The following is a 14,749-nucleotide window of genomic DNA, read 5'->3' as shown; positions in this document are numbered from 1 at the left end:
GACCCACCTAGGAGAACACAAAACCATCGCATCTATTGTAAATGAACAGCCAAATGTTGGAAGGATTCCTTGGCATTTCAGAACTCTCATAGAAAACAAATGTGCAAAATCCTGGACTATAACATAAAACAAGACATAGAATAGATAGAGTCTCGCCCTCCTGGGTGCTGACTATGAGAAGTCAGGATAAATTAATGCAGACACAGAGGGTCAAAGCAGTTGATTCAAACCCAGCTGTCAAAATGAAACTATTGGAAATGCATAACCCTGATCTTTCATTGTGGCTGGCTGATACAGGTTTTATTTATCTAGTTTTGAACATGAACAATATTTTAATGATGAATTATATATAAATTCATGTCTTATCAGTGAGATTTGTGCTTCAAAGATGCAGCTAAACTGCTGTATGTTACTCTGCAGATTGTGTTGTCAAAAATTTCAGCAGATTTATAAAGGCGATGGCAAACTTTTTTTTTCTTTTTTTTGAAACTACAATGTAGTGCAGAATTCCTTGTCCCAAATGGTGGGAGAAATTTCCAGCTCAGTGGTGAGCTGCTGGGGAGGTATGAGAGAACATGATACAGCAGGCTCATCAATGCAAGGAGGCCGTTTGATTTGCTGTTTTCTTTTCCTTTAGTCTCCTCTCCCCTTGAAGGCACTGAGATAGGGATAAAAATTTTTTTGAAAAATGTATTTTCAAGGGATGATCCTTGCTTGTTGAGGAAAAGAAAAATGCTACTTTAGGTTATAGAGTGGGCATTAGCCTGGAAAATTTTCAAAGCACAGGCAATTTAGAATTGTAATTTTTCAGAAGTAAATTAAGAAAAAGAAATGAAAGAGGTCAGCTTAAAAAAAATGCATCCAAGATTCAGTTAGACTAGATGTATGTTAAGACCGTCTTGGTCTTTATCCACACTATCATAACTTTTTCAGTTCTAAACACTGAGCTCACTTTTAACTTGGCACCACAACAAGTAATGCTGTTTGTATGTGACACTTGTGAACATTCTCCAGTCGTGCATGAGAATTCCTACTAAATCACGTTGTCAATTTCTATTACCTAGTTTTCTGTTTTTAAATCGATAGCTCATTATAAAAATGTACACAAATATATAATTGATGTATATGTGTATATATATATATATATGAATTATCTGGTTGCTACTAAACCATTGATCTATGTCAGTTACAGGTGTTTTCTATAAGTAGTTATTATAACTTGTGCATTTTAGTTCCCATTATATTTTATTTGCAGTTCCTTACCACTCTGACATTTTAGAAATTCCAAGTGTCTTCCCTATCTTTCTATCCTTCCCCATCCTATCTATTTATAATTTGGTGTCTGATGTTTGTGTTGTAAAAAACTTCTTTGTTACTCTTAAACGCGAAAACACTTCTATTTTTGCCCTGATGGGTTTTCCTTTTTGTTTGGGAAGCGTGCCCACACCTAGGTCACAGAAATATTCTGTTTTTCCTCTTATTGCTTTTCTCAAATCCCCTATTATGTTTGGTTCTTTAATTTGACGAGACTGTATGCACTCTGTTGTAGACAAGAGTTCACATTTTTTCTCCATATTTCACTGTTACTAAACCCGCATCCTTTTCCCTTTCTTTTGTTTCATGTACCACTTTCACAAGCTTTGACGGTTTTGCTTTGAGTGTACAGTTTTACAGTTTGACTCTTTGTTTCTTGATTCAGGTTCAAATTTGCAGCATAAAAAAATATTATATGTTAATATCTAGTAGAGCAGAATTCCTTTTTATTCAGCATTGGGAGATTGGTGCAGTTATTTTGATTCTTTAAAGTCTTCATATATAGTTAAAAATATGTTTCTGGGATTTTCAAAGCTTTCCAAAGAGTTACCTCTGTTTCTCTGCATTAGTCTTGATATCCCTCAAAGAAATGCTCATGAGTTATTTTGTAAAGTGTCCCTTAGTGGATTTCTCCAATGTTTTCTTTTGAATGGAGCTAAGCCATGTATTTGGGGCCGGAGGGGGGGAGGGGGCAAGCATATAACAGATGATGTTGTGCTCTTGACACAAGATTCAAATTTATGGTATTGAATTGTCTTATTGCAGGTAATGCTTTTCCTGACCATTTGGTTAATGTCCCTTTTGTGAGATCTCTATAGTGTCTTTTCTGTAGTGTGTACCTATCCTCATCTCCTTTGTAATTATCATTTATCATATGAAAAATACTTTGAGATTACGTAACTCCTTTTTGTCCTCAAACTTTCAGCCATAAATCTTATGGTCCCGTGGGACATCATGGTAACCACATCTAAGAAGACATTCATTTACTAATGAATTCCGACTGTTGTATTTGTGCTATAATTATGGGTCATATTAAGATTAAATAGGTTGAAAAAACAAGTGGGTAATGATTACAACTTTTTGTACTACCATTACCAATTTTCCTTAAGCTTAAAATCAGTTTTAATACAAAAAGAAAAGCAAAATAAATTAAATGAGATTTTGTTTGGTATTATGTTGAATTTATAGATTCCATGGTTTAATTTTAAGATAACTGGTACCAAAAAGTGTAGCTTCAACTTCGTAAATTATAAATTGTGTGCCGCATCTGACAGCTAGCTGAGCTTTGTTTTTTTTTTAATCTGACTAATGTGCCACATGGATTAGTAACGGATTCAGTTTGTCAACTGATGCTTCTTTCAAAAAGTGTCAGCATTTTTGTCCAATAATTATATTTCATAACTCCTGCAGGAACAGTTTTAATAGAATAACAGAGTTGTTAAGAAAAATACATACATGGGAGTGAAGGCTTGAAGGCAGCACACACAAACAATTACATCAACTTTCCATGTGAAAGGAAAGAGTCAATGATCGATATCTGGAAAGTAACTGGATTTGAGATAGTTTCACAATATAGGTTGCTATCATAGGAAAAGAATATGCTATCCTCATAAGTCAGACTTGATATCAGGTATAGAGTAATTGATCATCCAAGGAGAGAAAGTTCGGTAAGTCATACAGAGAATTGATTGGAATAGTTTCTTTAAGGAATATGATTACATATGAAGCTGTTTAAGTGTTTTAAAATTAATGACTAAATGTTTGGGATGATTCACTGTGAAATATAAACAGAAGACAGTATGTGGGGACATGAAAGCATGTGAAAATGATTACAAAATCAATGGTGTTATAAATTCCTTTAAACGTAGAGATGTATGGAAATTGAAATAGTAGATGAGGAGAAATTTAAGTGTCTCTTGAATTTATAAATTGATAGTCTTTTGTTTCCCTAAATATATGAACTTAACTTCTGTTCAAGATCGTAGTATTAGTTGGAGTTAGTTCTCAGTTTGTGTTCCTTTTCCTGACATGGTAGTCATAATCCTTCCACAAAACAAATCAATTGATAATTACAGATAGGAAGATACGTTTTAGGAAACATAGAAAATTTGATGTAGAATTAAAAATGAATTTTATTTTGGTGTATAATAAATTTGAAATTCAATTCAATTAACCAAATGGAATCTAATTAATTTTCCACATAATTTTAACTTTCAAATATGATCTCTATGAACAACTACATACCACATTTCAAGATCCTTGGAATCTTTACTTGTTTGCACATGAAATTTGGAGATGTCTTTGTAAACGCACATACAGCAGCCTATGTCTTAAACTGAAAGTAGATTTTCATGACTTGGATCTTTGCTTGCTTGCTTGTTAAGGCTCAGCCCCAAATGTTAAATAACAACAAAAAGGATTGCAATACTAACATATTCACGCTATCAGCTACCTAAAATGATAATTGAACACCAGCGTTTTTAAGCTCTCCTTATCTTTTAAGCTGTAGATCAGATATAAATTCCTCATAAATTTATTCTGTGTTTGCTTTGATATACTTTCGTAAGAATTGGTGCTTATCTGTGTCCTGGTTATTGCTTATAACCATGGTATTTTAAACTTTAATGGACATGTAACATATAGTTAATATATATTCAATAGATGAATATATTGATATATATCTCTCATGAGTGGAAAGATGAAACCTGAGAGTTATCTTTTACTGAAACCATTAAAATTATTTCAAGTTACTTATACACTGTACAATTAAAATTATGAACTAGTGACGTGTTTTGCCTAGTCTTGCTTTTCTCAGCAAAATAACCCAGTGAAGTTTTTGATTCATTTAAGATTTCAAATGGCAAAAATAGAAAGGAATTACTGGTTTATTTTCTAGAAATCCCATTGTAAACAAAGGCAGAATGATAAGTATGGGGGGCATATAGAATTCTTGTTCAATATCAGCCCTGAGATTTGGAGAACCATTTGTATAACAATGTAAAGGATGAGATATGGCTGACTCTTCTCTTTATTGTATCCAGATGCTTCTGTGCCATTAGGCAAGGAGCCTGGTAAATATATCAATCCACTGAAATATACTCTATGCACAAAGGATCATTTAATATTATGAGATTAGAAAAAGCATCAGTAGGGGAAGATTTGAGGAACCTAAGGAAAGGAAAAATGGGGAGTTTTAAAAGCCAAAAGCAGCTTGTTTTGAAAATGATTATCAAGAGGAAAGCCCATCAATTCAAGAAGTCTCTTCTTCCAGGCGTTGCTACACGACCACCTGCCATGTGGCTCACCAAGAAACATCTGTGCAAGGAGAAAGTACTGCTTGGTTAGGCACAGGTTTCTTGCTCTGTTAGTCAAATCAAGACACTTAGTCCTCTGAGCCTTTGCCAGTTTCACTCCTGGCAATATCCAATGCAGAATAACCTTTTCTTATTTTCTGACAATGATACTAAATATTAGCATGCATTTCAATTGTGTACTCAACAACCACTTACAATTTCACACTTTTTGTAACTGCAAGTGTTTCATCGATAATTATGCTAACACATGAGGAAAGGGTTGTGATAGAGAGAATGAACACCAGTGAGTTACCAGTGTGCTGTAGGTCAAACTGGCATCTTTATCAAATGGGGAGAATTTTAGTAGGGTTAATGAATCAAATAAAAAACTAAATAGTATCAAAACATCGTTGTGCTCTGAACAATACAACCAACATAGGAGCTTACATACAGAAATGAATGACAGAATATAAGTATTTGTTTCCTGGTTATTTCACCTTAATTACATACTTCTGACTTATTTACATGATGTTTGCAAATTGTATTGTACCTCCAGATTTTTTTGTATTTATCTCTATGTATTTCTGGGTTTCTTTTCCCTAATGTACACATTATATAATTCTTTCACACAAATATGTGCTCAAACATTTTATGGCCAAACAGCACCTTCTTAACTATTCTAAACTCTTCACCAAAATGATTTTAAATTTTGAAAGTATGTCAGTTTAGTTAATTACTAATGGTGGCAATCATAACTTCTATTACTTCGCTACTTCAATTAGTATTTCAGTAACTGTACTGATTTAAAATTTTGAGCTTAAATCTTTAAAGCATAGCTTATAAAATGTTTCTCAAAGTCCCTTCAGGTCATTCATTTAGGGCTATTGCTATTATGTTTAAATCATTGATTAATAAGAAAAGTCAATGATATAAATTTCCCCTTCAATGTATCTTTAATAGGTTGACTTTTATACTACCTTTGTGTTTCCAATTTAAGGTCACTAGCCAGAGCTGTTTTTAATACACTGTCACTTTTTTTTTTCTGATCTAAGTGTGATTTAAATTAAGCTAATTTTGCCTTCATATTAAAAATAGCGTCAAGCGGAAATCATGCTTTTAATGTAGGTACATAAAACTATATGATACGTATGCTTGCACATGTGCAATGGTGAATCCCTTGATCATATGTAAATACTATAGTGATTATTTTTCAATCTATAGATTGTCTCTTGAATAGTCCCATGAAATTTTAAACAGTAACGATATTCTCTTTACACAACAATACCCCGTGACATTGATTCCTCCAGAATACTTCAGCCTTATTTTAGTCTCTACTGTCTGAGTGACTTACTGGAATTCACAGTTTCAAAATGATTAAGGCTAAATGAATTAAACTGTTCCATTTTCACCCATTTGTGATATTCAGGAAAACTAAAACGCTTAGTACATTATGCTTAGAAAAAATATACTTATTGCTATCACCTATTAGCTGCAGTACTGCCTTTGTGGGTTTAGTCTCAAATTTGTGGAAGAAGAAATTGTCATGGGGCAACAAAAGCAAATTTGCAAGAATACATGGCATCTCTTAAACTTCTCTGCAGAAAGAGAAGCCGTAAATTCTGTTCATATGATTAGCCAAAGCTAATCAAATGCGAAAGATTTCTGTCAAGCAGGCATCACAAAATCTTCTTTCTGGGGCAGCTAGGCAATATTTCAAAACTTTGGGAACCATTTCTCTCCATTCTGCTTTCTCATCCTAGAAATTATTGTGTCAATGGCTTCCTTACACTTTAATTAGCACTTGGGTTCAGCCAGGGAGAAACACCATTAAGAGATACAACTCCATAAATGAAGTTGGCTTACCTTCTTCTGGGCCCTTTTCTGTCATGCCCCTGGAGAGTGGTTTTTGTCCCGATCAAAGTAGCAAATCCTAAAAATCTAACTGCTCCAGACAGCAATTCCTACGTTCTAGAAAACGCATTGCACTTGCACATTCAAGCCCAGGGATGATAGCAATGGCCAGCTGTGACTAGCCCTGATGTCCTCCCTCACTCATGCTGATAATTTCCCTTCACACTGCCCATATGCTGGCATAATGACACTTTATTGAATTTTTCAATAAGCAGTGATGATTACCCCTTGCCTTCCCTTCAGAATCCGAACTCATGCATCCATTAACAACTACAATCTCTGATTAAAGACAGAAGAACAGCAGAAAATATTAATGATATTCCAGCAATGTTCATTAACAGATTCCACACAGAGTGTGTGGTAAAGCAGCAGTTAGTACTGTGAGTCCACAGTGAATTTCATATTACTCAATTAGGCTATAACCATGTGCTCTGTTTCAGATAGATGTTGTAAACATAGTTAAAATATCTACTCAATGTCATGGAAAACTAAAGGAGATGCAAGCAAGCTGGATAGGTTTCTGCAGTACATTATCTGTATTAGATATTACGCCTAACACTTCTTAAATTCTATTTTATTAGGTCACAATTTCCAAGGGGAAATATATTCAGCAAGTACAATCTTCTTCTGAAAGTGAGTGAAGATACAAAAGAATTAATTTGTTTATTGATTCACTTGTACTAATAAAAAGACCTTCAAACCTTATGGGATATTTTTCTTGAAGTTACACCAGAAATGGACCATCAGCCACAATTATTGCTGTTATTCCTATTGACATGCACCATCAAGAAGAGTAATTTAGGACACTCACAAGGTCGCCAGGAAAGAGAATGATTTCATTAAAGCTATCAAACCTATCTTAACCACTGTGTTTCTCATTACACTCTAACCTGTTCTTCTTTAATGCAAGTAAAACTGAAATTCCAATTAACTCTCGATGTGCTTACCAGCAGACATTATTCAAGAAATGGAACTAACACACAAACGTTTCCTAACAAATACGTGTATTGTGTGAATGATATATATACATACAGAAAGAGAATCCAATTAAATAAATATAGCATGGCCCTTACACTATTTTTAAATTTTATTTAGAATACTTGGCAAAATCAATAATCAAATGCCATGTTTTCTTATCTCACTACATTATTATTATACGTTAAAGATTTGTTTCTTTTTATCAGTAAGTCAGATAGGCAGAGAGGAGGAGAGACAGGAAGATCTTCTGTCCACTGATTCACTCCCCAAGTGGCTGTCACTGCTATTGCTGTGCTAATCTGAAGCCAGGGTGTAGGAGCTTCTTCTGGATCTCCCATGTGGATGCAGAATCCAAAGGTTTTGCACCGTCCTGACCGCTTTCCCAGGCCATAACCAGGGAGCTGGAAGGGAAGAGAAGCAGCTGATACATGAAGCGGCACCCGTATGAGATTCCAGCATGTGTAAGAAGACTTTAGCCTCTAAGCTACCACATTGGTCCCTGTATTTTTTTTTAAATTAATGATAGTGACAGAAACAGATTATCAACAATTATAATCTAATTAATCTTGCAGAAAACCTGATTAAAGTTATACAGAAATGCAAAACAAATGGAAAACTTGCCATTACTCTGGATGATTTGCTTATTTGAAAGACGGAGTGGCAGAGAGACAGGCATGAAGAGACAGGGAGAAATCTTGCATCTGCTGCATTGGTCTCCAAATACCCACAGCAACCGTGGCTTAGCCTAACTGCAGCCTGCTGTCCAGAGCTTCAGCTGGCTTCCCCACTTTGGAGGTAGAATCCCAAGCACCTGCGTCATATCAACTCTGATCCTAGGTGCAGTGACAGAAAGCTGGATTAGCAGGTTGCATAGCCAGGACTGGAATTCGAGCAGAAGATGGTCTTGTTAAATCCCTGTGCCATCATACTGGTTCAGATATTTCTTATTTGACATGTGGATACCTTTCATGGACACCATTTTATTTTTTTCAGATACAATGTATTTTGTCTTTACTTCAGTATCCTTTAAAACACAAATATGATATAACTTCAAAATGCAAAGTCCGTATACCAAGTTTGCATCAGGACATTTCTCCAGTGTTTTTGTTCTTTTACTTTTTAATCAGAAACTGAAATTATAATCACAAAGACAAAAATAAATGCTGAATGAGAGAAAACTATATCACATTGCATGCCTACAGAGACCAGGGGTGACATTTGTGGTTTATGCTTGTGTTCTTCTGAACACACTCACCTAAATTTGTGTTATTTGCAAATATCTCAGGCTATGGGATGTGAGCACTCTGAGTCAGAATAAAAAGTTCTGAATGGTTTGCTAGAGAGGTGGGAGAGATAAATGATTTTTTGGTAGCTGGGAGGGTTAAAAAAACAGCATAAAAGTGCATATGAGTCATTAATCGTGACAAAGACAGTAATATGAGATATTAGCAGGGGAATCTAGGGAGATGCAAAAACTATTTGCATTACTAGGCCACAATGTTTACACACTTACAATTATTTTGAGTTGAAATATTAAAGAAATAACCGGGGCCAATATTGGGGATCAAGTTGTCACTTGAATTGCCAACATCTCATGTGGGTGACAGTCTCAGCAACTCCATTCAGCTCCCCGTTTATGGTCTGGGAAAAACAGCGGAAGAAGGGCCATGTGGGAGACAAGGATAAGACTCCTGGATCCTGACATTTTCTGGCCACTTTGACCATTTGCAGGTGAACTAGTGAATGGATGATTCTCTTTTTTTCTTTTTTTCCTTTGTTTTCCACTTTCTCATTTCTCTATATTACTCTTTCAAATAAATGCACTTATTTAAAATGAAGAAAGCACCAAACAATAATTTTATCTTAGAAACTTAAAAATAGATTGCATTTTAATAGTGAGGAATGATGTACTTAAAATGTCATTATACATGAATAGCCTGTTCATTCTAAGCCGCTGTCATAAGAACTGAATTGGCTATTACCAAATATGCTTTCTTCCTCTTACTTGAGGGGAACCCCCATCTCATAGAACATCTGTTGCTTTAGCAGTCCTGACTCAAAATTGCTATGACATGGCTCAAATCCATGAGAGACACAAATTGTATGCTTTGCATCAGGTAAGAAAGAGTTATTCCCTTTAACAGTTATTGCCATTCCAGGTGGTCGGCCTGTTTCACGTTGTAATCTAATCTTTGAAAGCAATTTTTGATCATAAAAATACATCTCAAATATATCACATCTTCAAAAGAACAATGCAATACAGTTGCAGGGAAATAAAATTTTATTTTGAACTGGTAATAAGCCTACTTATATATTATACAATTAAGAAGTTTATAAAAGCCTTCCCTGTAGTAACTTGGGAAAATACACAATTTCTCAAAATAATTCACAAACTTAGGTGAAGAAAAGTAAAGCATTAAATTTAAAAAAGAATGCTGGCTCTCATATTGCTTCCTTCTTGTTTCCCTTAAATTGAATGTATGATTGAAAGCATTGGGGTCGGGCCTGGCACAGGAGCCCAGCAGCTGAAGTCCTCATCTGGCATGTCCCAGGATCCCATATGGGTGCCAGTTTTAAAACCAGTGGCCCTATTTCCCATCCATCTCCCTGCTTACGGCCTCAGAAAGCAGTCAAGGATGGCCCAAACCCTTGGGACCCTGCACCCACGTGGGAGATCTGGAAGAGCTCCTGGCTCCTGCCTTTAAACTGGTGCAGCTCCAGCCATTGAAGCTGCTTGGCGGGTGAATCAATGGATGGAAGATCTTCCTCTCTGTCTCTCCTCCTCTCTGCATATCTGACTTTCCAATAAAAACAAAGTAAATTAAAAAAAAAAAAGAAACATTGGGGTCTGCAATGAGGCAGAACAGATCAAGTCTTTGCTTACAAGGCTAGCATGCCATATAGGTATTAAATTAGAGTTTTAGCTGCTCCGTTCTGATGCAGCTCCCTGCTACCGTGCCTAGGAAACCATTGATAGAATTCCAAACTGCTGAATTTGACCTTGCCCAGATCCAGCCATTGTGCCCATTTGGGAGTAAACCAGCAGAAGTAAATCTCTATCTGTGTCCCTTTTCTGTGGTTCTGACTTTCAAATAAAATAAATGTTTTTTTTAAACAAAAAGGTTATTATTACTGTGTAATAATTAAATATTAATTATTTAAAATCCAGATAAAGACATTTTCCTGTTTCTAATCAATAAAAAAGACAACACTGTCAGAACAAACAAAAGCACCAGCCACAACGAATTTTATCATATCCTTTATAAAAACATTTGAATACATTAACGTGCTACATAGTGAGCTCCTTAAAGTTGGGTATAATTGCTCAAATAAAATCAGGAATGTGGTTCTCCTTTTAGGTCAGTCTCTAGTATGAAAATCGTAAGAATCCTCCCTTAGAAGCAATTCTTTCACAGTTAACAAGAAAGGTGACTCAGTATATTCATAATTTTGAAAAGAAAGAAGAGACAAAGACCACATTCGTTTAATTTTTGTTTCAAAATATTTTGATAGTTGTTCTATTTTTTAGTATTCATTACTTTTTTAGGAAATCAAAAGTACCCGAAGGGCAGAATTCAAAGACGGAGAGAGAACAGGGAAAAAGAGTAAGTTGAGAGGGAGAAGGGAGGGAAAGAGATCTTCCATGCACCTTTGCATTCCCTAAATGGTTTGTTTCAGCCCAAAGCTTATAGCTTGCTTCAGGTTTTCAGTGGGGTGCATGCTCCCAAGTACTTATTCCATCTTTGTTTATTTCCTAGTCACGTTAGCAGGGAATTGCATTGAAGTAGAGTCCTGGGACATCAATGGGTACCTCTACAGGATAACGTTGTGATAGGCTATGGTTTGATATGTTATGCCACACAACCAGCCCTAGCATGAAAATTTTTGTTGTTGTTAATCTCATGTTATACTTAATTTATAAATTAATTTTCATCTTACAGTGCATGTATACATAGCAAAATATACATGTGTTTAATTGTGTAATTGATACAGTCAAGGGTTTCAGAAATCTGCTTGGGGTTTTAGGAATATAACCAATACAGATGCAAGAGACTAGTCTTTCATACAAGAAATTCCATGACAGTAATCATAAGACACCAAGAGTCAATAATGCCCTTTCTCAGCATTTCTTGCAGCAACATTAAAATCAGTCTCAAGTTTTCAATATTTGAGTCATTATCCATGAGTCCGATAATACATTAAATCAAGAAATTTGGTAGTTGTCACCAGTTGCCATGCATAACCTTCAATGGAAGGTTATTTAATTATTAAATGAGGAACCTTCAGTTGTATTCCAGTCTGAAAATCAATGGAGACAATGTACCGTTATTTTACTCTGATCTTAAACAAATCATTAGGTTTGAATTTTCTAAAAGTTCTGAAAAAACTAAGTTTTCCTTGAAACACTATTGAAGAACAGTTTAACATCAGTGAATTCTCTATTTCCTAAGAGTGAAAACGATAACATTATACAAATATTTAAATGTTTCGCATGCCTACAATTTATATTTTATGTGCTATTGCCTCTGTTGACTATTATTATAAAAGGTAAGGAGAAATGCAAAATTAAACCTGTATATTATTGTAAAACATAAAATTCTCTCTCTCTCTATATATATATATATATATAGATATATATATATGTGTTTGTCACACACTTTAACAATGCCCCAGTGGAAGTGTTTCCCTCAGAAAATATTGAGGGCTTTTGAAAATGTATCCACTAACCGTGCCTCATATTGATAACATTTACTGACCCTGTCCAGTTGTTTTCCAAAATATTTGCTCTTTCTCATGAAGTCTTGAGATATTCCTATTAGAATTTTACAGATTTAGACACTGAGCCATCATGCCAGGCCCAGTGTTAATTATTTAATGGAAGCAATTCAAAGCACTTTCATTTAGCACTCTAATTAGTAATTCTGCTGGTAAAGAGCTTCTACATCTCTATCTTTCAGTTATTTTTGGACATCTTCAAATGTTTATCATCAGATAATGAGAACGAAATTATTTTCAGGTTTTACCATTCAATTTTCTAAAACCTATTTACTGATTGATACAAAAGGCAAAGAGACACGGAGAGATCATCCAACTACTGATTCACTCCTCAAATGGCCACAACGACCAACGGTAGGCTAGACCAAATTCATGAAAAGGAATTCCAGCTGGGTCTCTCCTGCGCATGTGGACCTAAGCGATTCGCCATTTACTAGGTGTACTTAGGGAACTGCCATGGATGTGGAGTAACCAGAATTTGAATTAGCATTGCACATGGAGTTCTGGCATTGCAACCACTGGCGTAATTTGGTCTACAACAGCACCTGTCTCCGTAACTTTGAGTATTTATAAGGCAGAACTCAACCAATAGTAATATTGTGCTAATATTCTCCAAGTTGTTATTTCCCTTCTAACATGAGAAATACCTAAAATTTCCTTCATGTCGATTTATTGGATAAAATTCTGTCTTGATATGAGAAATATGTTAAAATTGGAGACATTTTTCAAAGGCACAATAGATATTGATGCAGTACAAAGACTAATATTTAATTAAACATCTAGTGATATTTCAAAACATTCTTGAAGAAGCATAAATAGTTTTGCCAGTATTCTAATAGAGCTTAATGTGTCTGATATATAGTCTAACTGATAATAGAACATTCTATTTAGGTTCTTTATGAATTTTCCTCAGAGATATGCATTTACATTTTTTACACTTTTTTTTGTATTCTTGCTGAATAGTCCCAGTACTTCTGAGACTCATTCCTCCATTCTGCAGGGTGACATCCTCAAATTTCTTTCTGTTTCTGACATTCCTCCCTCCCTTTCTCTTTTGCTTATAAGAATCCTTGAGAATAAATTGGACCCACCTGGATCATTCAGGATATATCCACATGTGCATAATTCTCAGTTTAATCACACTTGCATTGTCTTTTTTACCTATGCAAACAACAATTTCATGAATTGTGAGAAGTAGCAGATGGACATTTTTGAAGAGCCTCTGCTACATATAGCACACTAATTTTTCTTGAATGATTTGGAAAACTATTTGCTGATTTGCTGTGTTATTCAAGTATCATAATCACCATGTTTTTCCATCTACATGTTCTAGTTTATTTGATTTCTTTTGATAGACTACATTCCATCATTTTAATATCTTTCTGAAGGAGAAAAAATCTTGCTACTTAGTTGTGTAATAGCCATTTGACATTGTGCAACTGTATTGATGTTTTTGAGTCTAATTGTACTCATAAAACTAGAGATATATTAGAAATATATTAGATAATACATACAAAATTGCTGTAATACCTAGTATGAAAAATGTAAAATAAAACTTGGCTGTTAAATTCATGTTGTGATTATTATTATTATACAGTACATAAGGCTATTATGTTGCTCAGTTTCATTCTCCAAATGACCACAATGGTTGGAACCAAGTCGATCCAAAGCCAGGAGCCAAGGAACTCCTCCAGATCTCCTACAAGGGTTTAGTGTCCCAAAGCTTTGGGCTGTCCTCTGCTGCTTTCCCAGGGCACAAGCAAGGAGCTAGATGGGAAATGGCAGCACCTGGGACATGAACTGGTACCTATATGAGATCCCAGACCTGCAAGATGAACATAAGCCAAATGAGCCATCATATGAAATCCACAATTTAATTCTTTCATTACAATGAAGATATAAAATGTGTGTGTGTGTGTGTCTGTGTTGTTTTCTCTGTCCAGCTATAAGATGATGGGCTTGTAATTTGGTTTCATTGTTTGGCTAATGTGAATTGAGCTTCTAAAGACATACTCGTGCAAATGTATCCTTAATATTCTAATTTCATGTCCTTTGGAAATTTCTCTTTTTTAAGATTTTTTTCTTTTTATTAGTTACAGGATGTGGTTAAGATTTATTTTTATAAAATTTTTAATTGGAAAGTCAGATCTACATAGAGGAGGAGAGACAAAAGGAAGATCTTCCATCCAATGATTCATTCTTCAAGCGTCTGCAATGGCTGGATCTGAGCCAATCTGAACCCAGGAGCCAGGAGCATCTTCCAGGTCACCCACACTGGTACAGGGTCCCAAGGTTTTGGGCTGTTCTTGTCTGCTTTCTCAGGCCACAAGCAAGGAGTGGATGGGAAGTGGGACTGCCAGCATTAGAACCGGTGCCTATATTGTATCCTGGCATGTGCGAGGTGAGGACGTTAGCCGGTAGGCTACCATGCCAGGCCACTTTGGATATTTTTAGAGGAGAGGGATTGTCAGGTCATA

The sequence above is a fragment of the Ochotona curzoniae genome, unplaced genomic scaffold (assembly GCF_017591425.1).
Source record: "Ochotona curzoniae isolate NIBS_2020 unplaced genomic scaffold, NIBS_Ocur_1.0 contig_3190, whole genome shotgun sequence".
Lineage (NCBI taxonomy): Eukaryota > Metazoa > Chordata > Mammalia > Lagomorpha > Ochotonidae > Ochotona > Ochotona curzoniae.
The sequence above is the reverse complement of the archived record's forward strand: the minus strand, read 5'-3'. Positions refer to the sequence as shown.